Source organism: Sciurus vulgaris (assembly GCF_902686455.1).
Source record: "Sciurus vulgaris genome assembly, chromosome: 17".
NCBI classification, from domain to species: Eukaryota; Metazoa; Chordata; class Mammalia; order Rodentia; family Sciuridae; genus Sciurus; species Sciurus vulgaris.
Window position 1 is genome coordinate 73,124,428 of NC_136478.1, and position 14,672 is coordinate 73,139,099.

Genomic DNA, 14,672 nt, shown 5'->3' on the forward strand with positions numbered 1-14,672 from the left:
TTACTATTCTGCCTGCTCACCAAGGTCTGGCAAATGAAGCCACCAACTCCCTGCCATTACTATCCCGGGGCCAGATGACAAGGAACTAGGATGGTCTTTATCGACTAGCCAACCCTACACCTTAGCTGCCTTACTTGCCTTGCCTATTCCTTGCTGGAAAAGCACAGCAAAGGCTCTTGCCCTTGCTTTCCCCTCACTTGTGACCAATTCTGGTGCTTTTCCACCTGGCTCCACGTGTTGTGGTGTGCGCCATTCCTCTTGGGGGACCTCAACAAAGGACCAAGGCGTGTCTTGGCAATTGTACCGATGTCATTTGGCTCACCACTCCTGAGTAATAAGTCTAGCAAAGCAAATAAGCTTTTTCGCGCAACTGCATCAAACAAGACAAGATCAAGAACTATGGATGGAAGCGGGTCCATACCCAGGAGGAGCTGTTCAAGTAGAAACCCGACACCCAGGCTCAGGATTCCAGGGGTCTGGGTTGTGGGCCTTTAGGGAGTCGGCTTCCGCGTGACCTGTTACTGCCTGACACTTCTGGGAGGGTCCAACCGCCTTCGGATGCACTCCCGGCTCTGAGGGTCGGAGGAAGCGCCTCTGCGTGCGCGGTCTCCCGGGCCTGTGCGCCACCGGGTGCGCGGGAAGCCCCGGGATCCTCAGGGCCCCGCGGCGCCCGCACTCGCGCGCTCGGCGCGCTCTCCGGCAGCGACCGCCCGCTCCGCTCTGACTCCGCCGTGGGTCATCGGAACACCGCCCACCCCTTTCGTCGGCTTGACCGTCCCCTGCTCTCCCTCCGCAGACGCCGGGCATCGTCTCTGCGGCCGCACGGGGCCTCCCGAGACTCGGCCCGGCTGGGCGGATAACCAACGGTCTGGACCCCGGCTCAAGTCCACGGTTTTTCTTTGTTTTTTGTTTTTAAGCAGCGCCAGAGGCGGACCGGCACCCGAGGGACTGGGGGGGTGGGAGGCCGGGGGGAAAGGCGCGCTACCCAGGAGGCCCTGCGGCGCGCTACCCAGGAGGGCCTGCGGCGCGCTACCCAGGAGGCCCTGCGGCGCGCTACCCAGGAGGCCCTGCGGCGCGCTACCCAGGAGGCCCTGCGGCGCGCTACCCAGGAGGGCCTGCGGCGCGCTCTGGGCCATTGAGGGTCCGGGACAGGCCGCTTCCGTCGGCAGCGCTGCGACATCTCCCGGCGCGCGGCCCACAGAGACGGTGGCGCGGGTCCCCCGCTTTTGGGGCCCGGCACGCTGAGTCCCGCCGGGTGTCCAGGGCGCCCGCCCGCTGAGCTCGGGGAGACTGAGGCTCGGGGTGCGGCGGGCAGGCGGGCGGGTCGTCCGGTCGTCCCTGCCTAGGGCGGCGGCGGCGCTGCGGGATCCCGTGCAGGTGAGCGGCGGGGGTTTCGGCCTTGCCGCTCTTCTGCCAGCGGGGAGGTTCGGAAGCCGAGGAGGCCCCCGGTGTCCCTTTGCTGTTGCCTTTGACTGACGACGAGCGGCCGTGGCTTGTCCTCCAGCACCGCGGGCCTCTGGCAGTGCCTGAGGGTGAATGAGGCTTCCTTCCGAGGGCTCCTGCCACGCCCTCAGCCTCTCACTGAGGCCACAGGTCCTACCAACCCGCCCTGGACACCACCCCGACCCGGTCTCCGTCCGTTTTCGGTGCTCTTGATACTCGCAAACCCTCCGCCATGCCACACCCCACTTGTCCTTGCCTGTGTCTTGCCTGGGACACTGCCCCTGTCTTTGCAGGGCTTCTTTCTAATATTCTCTGGTCTCTGCTCAAACTTAACTTGTTTGGAGAGACCTTTTCTTAAGGTCCTCAGGCTAAAGTGGCCCTTCCAGGTCCACTCGCTTTCTGGAATTTTTGTGTAGGGATTTTGGTAAAATTAAAGGAGCTTGCTGGGTTACTTTGTCCAGAATGTTGTGGGAGCAAAGAGGAAATAAGTAGTTGTAGAAGAGCCATAGTACCAGACCTGAATTGATTCTGTGTTTGTACCTTGTTCTCTACCCAGAGGGACTAGGAGGCTGGGGTAGACATCTAAAATAAATTTTGCCGGGGGTGGGGGGGGGCATGCTTCCTTCTCAAATGTAACACTGGTCACAGTGGGGACATGGCATTTCAGGCAGGTGGAACTGTGTGGGGACAGAAGAAAGCTGTATTGGTTTAAAAGGACTCCACAGAGGACCTGTGTGGTTCCCTGCCCCCACCTGATGACACATTGCAGGAGAGAGGGATGGCTTGACCTTTTGATGGCCATTCCATCCCGCATATCAAGGCCAAACATCATGTCTAGTTAAGGGCCTATGTTCTCCACCACCACCTGCTATGTCTTCTTTGTCTACTGTACACTATTCCTTTAGCGTCCTGGAGTCAGCAATGAGTGCTGGTAAAATTCATGGAGGAAAAGGAAGTGATGACTCCTTATCTATCCTCCCTGGGCATCTTTGAAGACCAGGAGGAATATAGGAGGCCAAGGGAGCTGGTCCCAGGCCCTGCCACTTCCAGGCAAGAGCCACAATGGCAGATGATTCATCTTTGAGGTGGTTGGTGGTGATTCCTCTTCTCTGCTCTTCTGCCTATGTCTGTGGAACTATTTTCAGAGGTGGCGGAAATGAATACGACAGTGAATTTTATCTGGAGTTCTTTACATCCTTATCAACCCAGGATTAACTTTACTAACAGATGAGTGTGATGGTTGCATGATTAGACTGTAGGCTAGAGGAACCTGGGTCCAGATTCTGCCTCTGCATGTAAACTTGGGGTGAGCTTATAGGGCTTTCTGGATCTCAGGTCTTTGGGTTTGAAATGGAGATGATGATGATGTTGACCTCATGGGCTGTGGCCTGTTATGTGTTTCTTTCAAAATATTTTTAATTTGTATGATTTTCACAGTGATGTAGAAAATACTGTTGTATTTATCTGGGAATAGAGGCTCAGACAGATGAAATAAGGCCTCCACGGTCACACAGGGAGCAAGTGATGATTTCCAGAGCTTGTTTTTAACTGTAAGAATCTGACTTCTGAGCGGGGGACTTCAGTTACCTTATCATATAAAGTCCCCAATACAAAGCAGGCCACAGTGGGGACCAGTAAGGCTCGGGTGCTGTTTCTCCTCTGACATGGTTTTTACTGTAATTTTCTCCAATCCTCTGATAACCCTGAGCACTAACTTTCTGTGTCTCACGGTCTATAAAGCATTGTCCTATCCCTGTCTCGAGCCCCAGTGTCTTTCTGCCTAGGAGACTTCTCTCTTTGCTGCTGTAATGTGTCCAAGGCAATGTTACCTCCTTGAGCCCAGTAAAGAACAGGCCTTTTGGAGGCATTTGCTGATTGGGACTTTGGATTTCCACTATTTTGTAGTGCTCACTTGACAGGTACTAATCCTATCCAACAGGCCAACAGCAAATACTACTGCCTTTCTTTGACTTTCCAGGTGTCTGTGACCTTTAAGGATGTGGCTGAGACCTTCACTCAGGAGGAGTGAAGCAGCTAGACCTTACCCAGAGGACCTTATACTGGGATGTGATGCTGGAGACCTGCGGGCTTCTGGTTTCTCTGGGTAAGGCCTCTCCCCTCTCTTCTATGGGCCACCAGAAGCTTCCCTCCTCTGTCCTCTGACTCAAGGCCTGACTGGTCAAGGAGGTCTCAGAAGCTGCCCTCCCTGCTCTCCACAATTTCAGGCTTTTTTTTTTTTTTTTTTTTTTCTTGTTCCCACCACTTTATTTTGATCTCCTTGGTCTCAGCAAGTGTTGGGGGGAAAAATAGTCTGCCTCTGGTTGCAGTCAAAGGAGAGGGATGTGATGGAAGGAAACGGGTGTTTCGCAGAACCCAAAGGCAGCATTTCCAGCCAGGATCCATGGGGACTGTTACAGCACCTGGGAGGAAGCATGGCTGTGCTGTGGCTTCTGGGTCTTCTCTTTCCCTGTCTTTGCACAGTGGCTTTTTTTCTGTCACATGGATTGTCTCTGAGACCCACACATTCCTTGCCTATCTTTCTATATGCTTATTGTTTATTATTATTGTTGTTTTTCTGTTCACATTTCTTTTTAAAATTCTTCTAGCATTCCCATCCTTGTCAAGTATGGAAAACAAGGCCATTATAGTGAGTCCCTCCTATATTTTAATTCATTCACTTTAAGAGATAAACCTTTACTGTGAGATGCCATTCTTTGCATTATTTGGTAGTAAAAGTTATTTCTGCTGTGTGATATTGATAATAGTAGCTGATATTTCTGCAGATGTCTGTGTGTACCCAAATCACCATGTGGAATTCCCTCCCAATTTTTTATTTTTTAGTGGTTCATGAAATATTGAAGTCTGGAGTCACCAACACTGCTCTTCACTGTCCCCTGTTCCTAAAGAATGAATTTTCCTAATGATGGCTGCTTCTCACCTCCACAGCTCACTTGGTATAAGGCTGTTGACTCCACATAGATGTGCTTGCTGGCTCATTAGTGTAGCACTGGGAGACCAGGGTCAGGGTCCAGAGTCTAGGCCTAGCCATGCTGCTCTTGATCTTTGTATTTCTGGGAAAGTAACCAAACACCTCCATGCCTCAGTTATCTCATGGGTAGAATGGGCCAGTGTAGCATTGCACAAGCTCTCATGAATGTACATGGCTCACAATAGTGCATGGTGAAACCAGCCTTGTGTGGGTTATCAGTTGTGACCCCTGCTGCTTTCACTACTGTTGCTGACATCATCAGCATCATCATTTTTGTGATGATCCTCTTTACTGGCAAAGTTGGCATTCTCAGGAATGAGGTTTGATGATTTTGTTGACAAATTGCCCAGATGCTTGAGGCAACTTAGGTTTCCATCTTAGCCCAGCCAGGCATCATTTCCCTGATTCTGGCAGTCACTGTCTGCCTGAATCTTAGTTTCTTTATCTGTGCACACTGCTGATCACAGTGTATACTTCAGGTGCATGCTGTGAGAAATTCCCAGGATAAATTTTTTATGCAAGGCCCATAGGAAAGCAGTATAATATTTTGCTTACCACCTAAAAAAGACTGAATCAATGAGGACATATACATTCTTTGTGAATGAAAAGACATAATACTTAAAATGTTACTTTTTTTCTTAATGCTTGTATTTTTAATTCAAAATTTACAAAATACAGTGGATTTAAATTGCTAGGCGTAGTCCTCAGAGGTATATATGACTCGACCATGTAAATATCAGTTTTTTACTTACTATTAGGAGTGAAGACCTCAGACTCTTAAGTTTAAGGGTTAACTGGAAGTGGCAAGATACAGGTGCAGCAGTGTTTTGGTAGAAAGATTGGAAGGCCATGAGGTGATGGGGAGTGTGATTGGAGAGCTCAAGGAAGGGCTGCTTGATCAGAGTCCAGTCTTAGTGATGACTGATGAGTTCTGAGCTATAGGTCAGGATCTTCCTGGTGAGCCTTTCTGTGGGTCTGCGCACCTCCAGAGTCCTGTGTCTTTAACCCCAGCCAATTTACGGATAAGTATTTAGCTAAAAGTGACAGAGCAGCACCTCAGTCATTTAAGAAATGTATTATCTTACCTTGTAAGGCTCCTGGGTTAATATTGCTGACCTGGTTATTTGGGGTTTTGTTGGTTGGTTTTTGCTTTTTTTTTTTTTTTTTTTGTCCTTTTGCTCCCTTCCTTTGCTTGGTCCAGGGCACATACCCTCACAGAAGTTTCAGGGTGCCACAGGCAACAGGAGTGGAAGACCCTGTCATTTAGCCCTTCTTGGAATATCAGCTTCCTCCTTCCTCAGTCCCTGATGTAGGTTAGCTGCCCACCTCAGACCACAGAGCATCAGGGAACGCTATGTGCCAAAGGGATATCAAGGCACTTCTACATCTTTGCGGACCATGGTCAACCAGGAGTATTTAAGTCTGATGCCCAGGCTTACCCACAGAGATTTTGTTCCAGTTGGTTTGAGGGGCAACTACACATTCCTAGGTCTTACTGGTTCAAATAGGTCAAATACATGTGACTTTGAGTGGTTAGAAAATACCTGTAGGAAAACACTTCTGACTGGACTGAGCTCCTGTAGGGTGGAGGCCAGAATTGAGTCTGTCTGCAACTGTTTCTCCTGTCTGTGGTATTGCATCCCAGCAGTGGTACTGTGCCTTTTGTTTCCAGAAGGCAGTTCAGCATCTTGCTCACTTTGATGGGAGCAACTTCAGTTTACATTTTCACCCCTGTCCTGAAACTACAGGCTAGGTGGAGATTTTCCTCTCACTGGGGTCCCTGTGTCCTCCTTTGTTCTTGTGCACAGGCTGTCCTTTGTCTATATCAGAACTGATCTGCCAGATAGAGCACAGCCAGGAATTACAGAAGGTGAAGAGGGAACTTTCCCAAGGCTCCTGTCCAAGTGGGTGCCAACAGGTGGAAGGCTGGGGTTGTGGCCGCTGGCAGACTTGGAGGTGACACTGCCTCTGAACCTTGAGGGAATCGGATTTGTGTGTGTGATACCGCCCTTTACCGGTGACGAGTTTTGCTCCCTCTAATGTTGAAGTTGGAACACTAGAGAAGCATGCCAAGGCAAGCATATTAAGCAGATTTTATTTAAGGGTAATAATACAGACTTCTCCCGGGAGGGAGAAGGGGCCATGACTGATGTTCTAAAGTCCCCAGAAATGAGCGCACCCTACAACTTTTATCGGTTAAGGTATCTTTTGTTCTCCAGTTCTCTTTCCCCCCCTTATCTCTCCTTCCTGCCTAGTGACTAGGCCTGGTTTTGCATAAAGTGAGAAGCCGTGGGCAGGGGGAGGGCCAAGGTGATTCAGGCAGGTAAGGGCGGGGGGGGGGGGGGGGGGCATTAATTAGCATCTCCTTGCTTGCACTCCTTGATAAAGGCAGGTAAATTTGGTAATCAATGGGCTCCAGAGATCTTTGACATTCCATTCTCCCAGGGGCAGTCTCCAACTTCCAGAGGCAGATGACTTTCCTGGCCTTTATATCCTCAGTTTGACTGATTCCCTATTTCTACACGAACTACCTGTCCCCAATTCTGGCTTTGTGTGTGTGTGTGTGTGTATGTATGTTTGTGTGGCCTCTCTGGGAATTTGGGCCTTTTAACCTGTGGTTTCCTCTGCCCCCTAGCCTCAGCCACTCATGCCACACAGCTCCTGGGGACTCAGCAGACACAGTCTGTAAGTCATTTGCTTGGCTCCAACTGCTTGGACTCAACAAGTAGCTTTAACAGACAGCCTTGTGAACTGGGGTTGTTGCAAGACCTCATTGTACCTTTCTGATTTCAGCTGTGCTAGATCTAGCTGCACTAGCAAGTGTACTTAGATCTCCCTGGTTCAGAATATAAAAACTATTTTCTCACCCCAGGGACTCTGTACTGCAGTTATTCATGGACCCAGGTGCCTTCTGTTCACATCACAAGGGGTCAATGTGTCCCTGGCATGCTCCATTTGGCAGAGGGGAGATGAGGAAGAGAAGATATCACACCTTCTTCCATGCACATGACTTTCCTTATATTTCACTGACAAGACATCTGGACACACTTGTGTGCATGGGACTGTGTGAGAAGGAAAGAACATGTGGTGTGCTGAGCATCTTAGGGCACCACCCTCGCTCCTAGGCAGTGATGGGAATGATGGTTTGTATGTCGTTGTGTTGAGGATGTGATCGATCCTGTGTGGAACACAGTGTGCCTGACTGCAGTGAGTGGCTCAATAAGAGTAAGCTATTAGCACTGCTTACATGCTGCTAGTGCACATGAATATTGATTTTGTACACACAAGTACATGCATGCAGACACATATATACTTTGGTAATATGGACTGAACCCAGGGGTACTTTACCACTGAGCTGAGCCACACTCCCAGCCCTTTTTATTTTCTGAGACAAGGTTTTGCCAAATTTCCCAGGCTGGCTTTGAACCTGCAATCCTCCTGCTTCAGCCTCCTGAATTGTGCATAGTGATAATATATGATGTTTCCTTCTGAACTTGAGGAAATGAGGCCCTTTGATGTCCTCTGCATTCCGTCTTTCCCTGCCTCCACCCTCCCACCCTCCAAATATCACACTAGAAGGTTCCCTGCTCTTCTCAGTCTTCCTGTTTGGTAGAGACTGAGGTGACATTTGGCATCTGTGCCCCACATCTGGGCTGTTGAAGGCCCTGGAGCTGTTGTGTGGTGATTGGCTTCCCCACTGGGTCATGGCCACTTGCCCAGGCCCCTTTGACTGTGTCGCCAATGCCCCTTCCCCCACACCCATCTTTGTTTGGTTATTTGTGGTGCAGGGGATGGAACCCAGGCTGCACACTTGCTACGTAAGCACTCTGCCACTGAGTTCCCCCGTCTTAATGTGGATCAAGGGTCCCCTGTTCTAGCCACATCTGAGTTTTCCTTTAAAAGTCTCAAGACTCCTGTGTTGGACATTATTTCTTTGTAAATGAATGTTGTAGAATTGAAGATGTTGGTTGAAACAATATTGACTTTCTGCATTGCCAAAGCATTTCTTTTCTTTCTTTTTTTTTGGCAGTGTTGGGGATTGAATCCAGGGCCCTGTGCGACTGAGCTATATCCGCAGCTCCTGAGGCATTTCAAACTAGTATAATGTGCCAAAGTAACAGGTGAGATTTTCTCATTTTCTAGCAAAAAACGGTGTGATTTTTTATGGAAAGTAAAAAAGTTTCAAGAATCCAGGGAACACAGAGACCTTGCAAATGTGGATTCCAGGGATCTCCATACCAGGCACAGAGCCACTGTTCCCATCTCCTTGTTCTTACCGAGTTGTTGATTTCTTTAATGTCACCATCACTAACAAGCCCTTTTGATCATTGTATTTCCTGCAGGTAGCAACACAAAACCTAAAACCACAGAGCCCATCCCTGCTTGCCTGGCCTGGCTGGAGTGGACCTTACACAAGGAACAACTGATGCAGAGGGCCTTGGAGAACTCCCAGTTGGGGCAGCTCAGGGGTCAGGTTAGGACATCTGAAATGCAGGCAGGGCTTCAGAGACCAGCAATAGGGAAGCTTCCTGAGCGCATGATCTCTGGGCATGGTTGTGTAGGAATTTGTGTTCAAGGACTATCCATGTCTCTCTAGATGATGCTATGTATGTCTGTGACTCAGGTGAACCAGGTGCAGGTCCCTTGTTGCATACAGGGGAAAATCCCTACAAATGCAAGGAATGTGGGAAAGTGTTTAACAAGAATTTTCTTCTCATTCAACATGAGTGAATCCACTCTGGAGTGAAATCCTATGAGTGCACAGAGTGTGGGAAGGCCTTCAGCAAGACCACTCATCTCCTCCAGATCCACATGGGGGAGAGGCCTATGAGTGCTTGGAGTGTGGGAAGGCCTTCAACCACAGGTCTCACCAAATATGGCACCAGCGCATCCACAGTGGGGAAAAGCCTTATAAGTGTGGTGAATGTGGAAAGTCTTCACCCACCACTCCACTTTTGTCTTGCATAACAGGAGCCACACTGGAAAAACCTTTTGTGTGCAAAGACTGGCAAAGCCATCCACAATAGGCCAGGTTTCATTCGACCCTACATCATCCACACTGGGGAGAAACCCTATGTGTGCACGGAATGTGGAAAGGCCTTCAGCCAAGAGTCATACCTCAAGTGGCACCAGCAGACACACTGGAGTGCGACCCTTTGAGTGCAGTGAGTGTGGGAAGACTCACTGTGAAAGTGCTGACCTCATTCAGCACCACGTCGTCCACACTGGGGAAAAGCCCTTCATGTGCACGGAGTGTGGGAAGGCCTTCAGCTGCAGGTCTCACCTCAAACAGCTCATGTGCACGGAGTGTGGGAAGGCCTTCAGCTGCAGGTCTCACCTCAAGCAGCACCAGCGCATCCACAGTCGGGAGAAGGCTTACATGTGCAGTGAACGTGGGAAGGCCTTCACCCACTACTCCACTTTCATCTTTCCTAAAAGGGCCCACACTGGAGAAAAACCCTATGAATGCAAAGAATGTGGGAAAACCTCTCATTCGCCACTTCAGCGTCCACACTGGAGGGAAGCCTTATGAGTGCATAGAGTGTGGGAAGGCCTTTAACAGATGGTCACACCTTACAAGGCACCAGCAGATTCACAGTGGGAAGAAGCCCTATGAATGTATGGAGCGTGGGAAATCTTTATGTTGGAGCACAAACCTCACCCGACACTCCATCATTCACACTGGAGAGAAGCCCTATGAGTGCAGTGAGTGTGGAAAGGCCTTCAGCCACAGCTCATCCCTCACTCAGCACCAAAGGATGCACACTGGGAGGAACCCTGTCAGCATGGCAGAGGAGGGGCCGCCTATCAAGTGGGAAAGCTTAGTCAACATCTCAGGACTCATGTTAAGAAGACTTTTAAATGTAATCAGTGAAGAAAATCAGTGGTCAAAGGCAACTTCTAACCCAGCCTCTGGCCATTCGTGCCAAGAGAAACTCCTTTAGTGCCATCTCTATGAAAAAAAATTATAAATCATCATTTGCATCTGAAGAGTCTTGTTTAAAATGGACCCAGCCTAGAGACTTCTACATGTGGGAATTCTTCCATGAGAGAGGAAGCTCTTATTTGCTCTTAGAAAAACCTTCAGCCACATCTTTCTTCTTTGTTTAAGTTAAAATGTTATCATATATATATACATATATATATATATATATATATATATATATATTTTTTTTTTTTTTTTAGGGCCTGTGATTGCCAGGCAAGCACTCTAACAGCTGAGCTATCTCCCCAGCCCAAAATTATATCCATGCTTTTGTGTGTGTGTGTGTGTGTGTGTGTGTGTGTGTGTGTGTGTGTGTGTTGCTGGGGATTGAACCCAGGGCCTTCTGCGTGCAAGGCAAGCACTCTACCAACTGAGCCATATGCCCAGCACTTCAGGTATATTTTTTAAAGGAGGAGGGTAGGGCTCAGGGTGTAACTCAGCTCTACATGTGCAAGGTCCTGTTGTTCAGTCCTCAGAAACAGACAAAAACACTACCAGGAGGAGATAAAAGAGGAGGAAATGCAGGAACACCTTTGTTCACACTTTGACAAGCAGTTTGCCATTCTTTTATGATTATACTTGGGAAAAGGGGAGTTTTGTTTCAGAAATGAAAGAGCCCTATTCTGTGTGCACACTCACTGCTGTCCAGCGTCAGGACAGTTAGACTGTGAGGGTGGAAGACCTGGAAAGCTGCCTTCATCCACTAACATTGCCTCTGTCTGAGGAGCAGGAGCAGTCTGCTGGGAGACCAGAGGTCATGTGGTGAAGGGCTCCTCTCTACGGCGATGAGGCTGAACACACAACTGCACATCTTCACCTTCACTGCACAAAGTTGATTCTTTTTAAACAACTATTTTCTTGTGCCTTCACCTACCCACTCCGATACTTTCCTGGTCCTAGTCTCTGTAGTCTCTGTTTTTCTGTGGGAGGAGAAGGTAGTGTTCCTAACACAGTAAACTCAGTTAGGTCCCAGGTCTTCCTCAGATTTAGTTTTCTCACTTCTCTCCCTTCCTTAGGCTTCTCCACGTACCCCTCAGCAATTTTCTAGAGGTCAAATTAACACCAAAACAAAAATGCAAAGCTAAACTAGGTTAAAGGAGCAGGATAAACTCTGAAGAAAAATAACAAAGTAGGAATCTCATATTCAATGTTTTAAAAGATTGAAGATTCACTGTGAAGTGTCTGTAATGTCAACAGGTGAGTCTGCAGTTATGTGTGAGTTGCCTTTTTCATCAGGAGCTTAGTCCCTATTGGCTGATTCCTCTCAGAGCCTTGTATTTTATCTACTTGTAGTAGTATTACCTTACATTAAAAAGCATGTTGTACAGAAAGATAAAAATAATAGGGCTGGGGATATAGCTCAGTTGGTAGAGTGCTTGCCTCACAAGCACAAGGCCCTGGGTTCGATCCCCAGCACCGCAAAAAGAAAAAAAAAAAATAATAATAATAGTGTGTTTACTTTGAACTCCCTGCCAAGCCTTTGAGGTGACCACATGTAACTTCACATTCGCATTGTAGGGGGTATCGTTTTGTGTTGTGTTAATCTGTGTCTTTATTGTGATGGCAGTTCTTTGTCGCTTTCACATCTTATTTCAGAACTCTTTACCAAGTTGTAAGTCCTGCATATACTTCCTTTTCTTTTCCCTTCCCTTCCCTTTTTCCTTCCTTCCTCCCTCCATCCCGCCCACCCTCTCTTCCTCCTTTCCTCTCTCCTTCCTTCCCTCCTTCCTCTCTCCCTCCCTCCATCACTCCCCTTCCCTCCTTCCTTCCCCTCCCTCCCTCCTTCCCTCTTCCCATCCTCCCTTCCTCCCTTCCTTCCTCTCTCTCCCCTCACTCCTTCTCTTCATTTCTTCCCTCCTTCCTTTCTAACCCCTCCCTCCTTCACTACCTCCTTCCTTCCTCTCTCCCCCTCCCTCCTTCCCTCCCTTCCTTTCTTCCCCCCTCCTTCCCTCCCTCCTTTCCAGTGTCACTTTTCCACTGAGCTCCCTTTTTATTTTTTGAGACAGGGTCTCACTAAGTTACTTGGGGTCTCCTTAAGCTGCTGAAGTTGGCTTTGTACTTGGAATCCTCCTGCCTCAGCTTCTGGAGTTGCTGGGATTATAGGCATGTGCTCCAGCACATGGCTCTCATATTTTCTTTTAACACTTTTACTCTTTACCTTTTATGTTTGAATCCCTGGTCCATACTGTTGGTTTTATACTAAGGTTTAGGTTGAGTTTTTGCTGCTGTTGCCTATGACTTCAGTGTTCCAGCACCATTTTTTCCCCTAAATACTGTGCTACCTATATTGAATTGCTTTTGTGTCTTAGTCAAATAACATTTGGGTTTCTTCATGTTGGTCTCTTTCTGGGTTCTCTATTTTATCAATCTAGTTCTCTGTTATTGGCAGAGGCCAAAACTTGCCACCATACTATCTTCTTTTACTATGTTGAGTCTTCTAGTTCATGAATATGATGTCTCTGTTTATGTAGATCTTCATTTATTTCATGTTTTGTAATTTTTGGCTTGTAAGTAATGGACATATTTTGTTATAGATTTTTTGCAGATTATTTTATTGGACCATTTTATGTGATATTGAAGATTTTATTTATTTGGTTTTGGGGTGCTGGGGATTGAATTCAAGGGCACTTTACCACTAAGCTATATCCTCAATCCATTTATTTTGACACAAGGTCTCACTAAGTTGCTGAGGCTGACCTTGAAGATCCTCTTGCCTCAGCTACCTGGGTCACTGGGATTACAGGTGTGTGCCACTGTGTCCAATTGTGTGTCTTTGTTTTGGTCTTTCTTTGTTGTCCAGACTGGCCTCAAACTCCTGAGATGAAGCAGTCCTTCCTCAACCTACAGTCTCTGCAGGTACTGACCACTCCAGACTTGAAATTGAGGTTGCACATGATCTTGGCTGTTAGAGGGAAATATAATTAATTTTTACATATTGACCTTGTAAGTTTTGACTTTGGTGATCTCACTTATTAAGTCTAACTGTATATTTTGATAGATTTCTCAGGATTTTGTTAATAAAGTATAGTGTTATTAATAAATAGAGAACCAATTTCCTGATCTATATCCCTTCATTTCCTTTTCCTCTCTTCTTTACTACCTATATCTACTGTATGGTGTTGAATAAAATGGTAAAAAATGATATTTTTATATTGGGGAAAACATTCAATGTTGACCATTAAACAAATAGCTGTAGTTTTTTTTTTTTTTTTCTTTTTGGTGTGTGTGTGTAGTGAGATGTGTACCTAGAGGTGCTTTACCACCTAGCTTATACCCAACCTTTTTTTTTTTTTTTCTTGAGACAGGGTCTACCAAGTTGCTTAAGGCCTTGCTGTGTTGCTGAGGCTGACCTTGAACTTGTGAGGCTCCTGCCTTAGAAGTTGCTAGGATTACAGGCATATGCAATTGCACCCAGCTCATAGGTTTTTATTACATGTTCTTTATTGAATGTACATAGTTTCCTTTCTAAGTTGCTTAGAGTTTATTATGCATATTATAATTATATGATTTTTCTCCTGTAACCTATTGATAATGATGAATTGCTTTGATTGAGTTTTCAATGTTGAACCTGCTTTGCATCCCTGCAATAAATGCCAGGCTGCAGTGGGGGGGGGGGGAGAACGTGCATACATGTGTACCTACACATGCACGCGCATATGCACTAATTTCACATGCACGTGTGCAACCATTTGTTAGTATTTTGTTGAAAATTTTTATATTTAAAGTCATGTGCATTGTTTTGCCAAACTAGCAGGAGGTGCACCAGAATGTGACGGGATTCCCCACAAGAGTTCCCCCCCAGCAAGTCCTGAGATTTGGCCGGTTATGATTCCCAAGAATGAAGCAGAAAGCAGTAGGGTGATCAATCCAAAGAATTTGTTAGGTGTACTTACATTCAGAGAGGGCAGCACTGTGGGCATACCCTTTAGATTTGAGTGCTTTCATAAGCCAAAATACTTGTTTGCAAAGGTTTAGAACAATAACCAAAAACTGGAAACAATTCAAATGACAGTTAACTGTAATATGCTTAATTGTGAGTCATTGAATGAGAACCTAGTGCCTAAAACTGCTTTAATGCAACAAGATGAATTAATTTTACAGGAAAAAGGAATTGAAGCCTGTGTAGACCCCAACCTGTCTGTGGTTTGGGAATGCTATCTGACTCATAACAAAATGGTAGTTTTGTCTTGTGAAAACAGTCATCATGTTCTCTGAAAAATCCTCCAACATGTTGGCTTTGGTATTTGCCAGTAA

The 14,672-nt window shown here is 47.1% G+C and overlaps 1 long non-coding RNA gene across 4 annotated transcripts; it reads left to right on the forward strand.

Annotated features, from left to right (window-relative positions):
- The first annotated feature begins 1,058 nt into the window (after positions 1–1,058).
- LOC306647938 lies at positions 1,059–9,349 on the forward strand. 4 transcript variants are annotated; one of them, XR_013760216.1, is made up of 4 exons: positions 1,066–1,377; positions 2,349–2,528; positions 3,422–3,547; positions 8,776–9,349. It is a non-coding gene; the product is annotated as an uncharacterized lncRNA (long non-coding RNA). The 4 variants fall into 4 exon arrangements; XR_013760215.1 differs by having other exon boundaries at positions 1,059–1,377; positions 2,349–3,547; XR_013760217.1 differs by lacking the exon at positions 2,349–2,528 and having other exon boundaries at positions 1,102–1,377.
- The last annotated feature ends 5,323 nt before the right edge of the window (positions 9,350–14,672 follow it).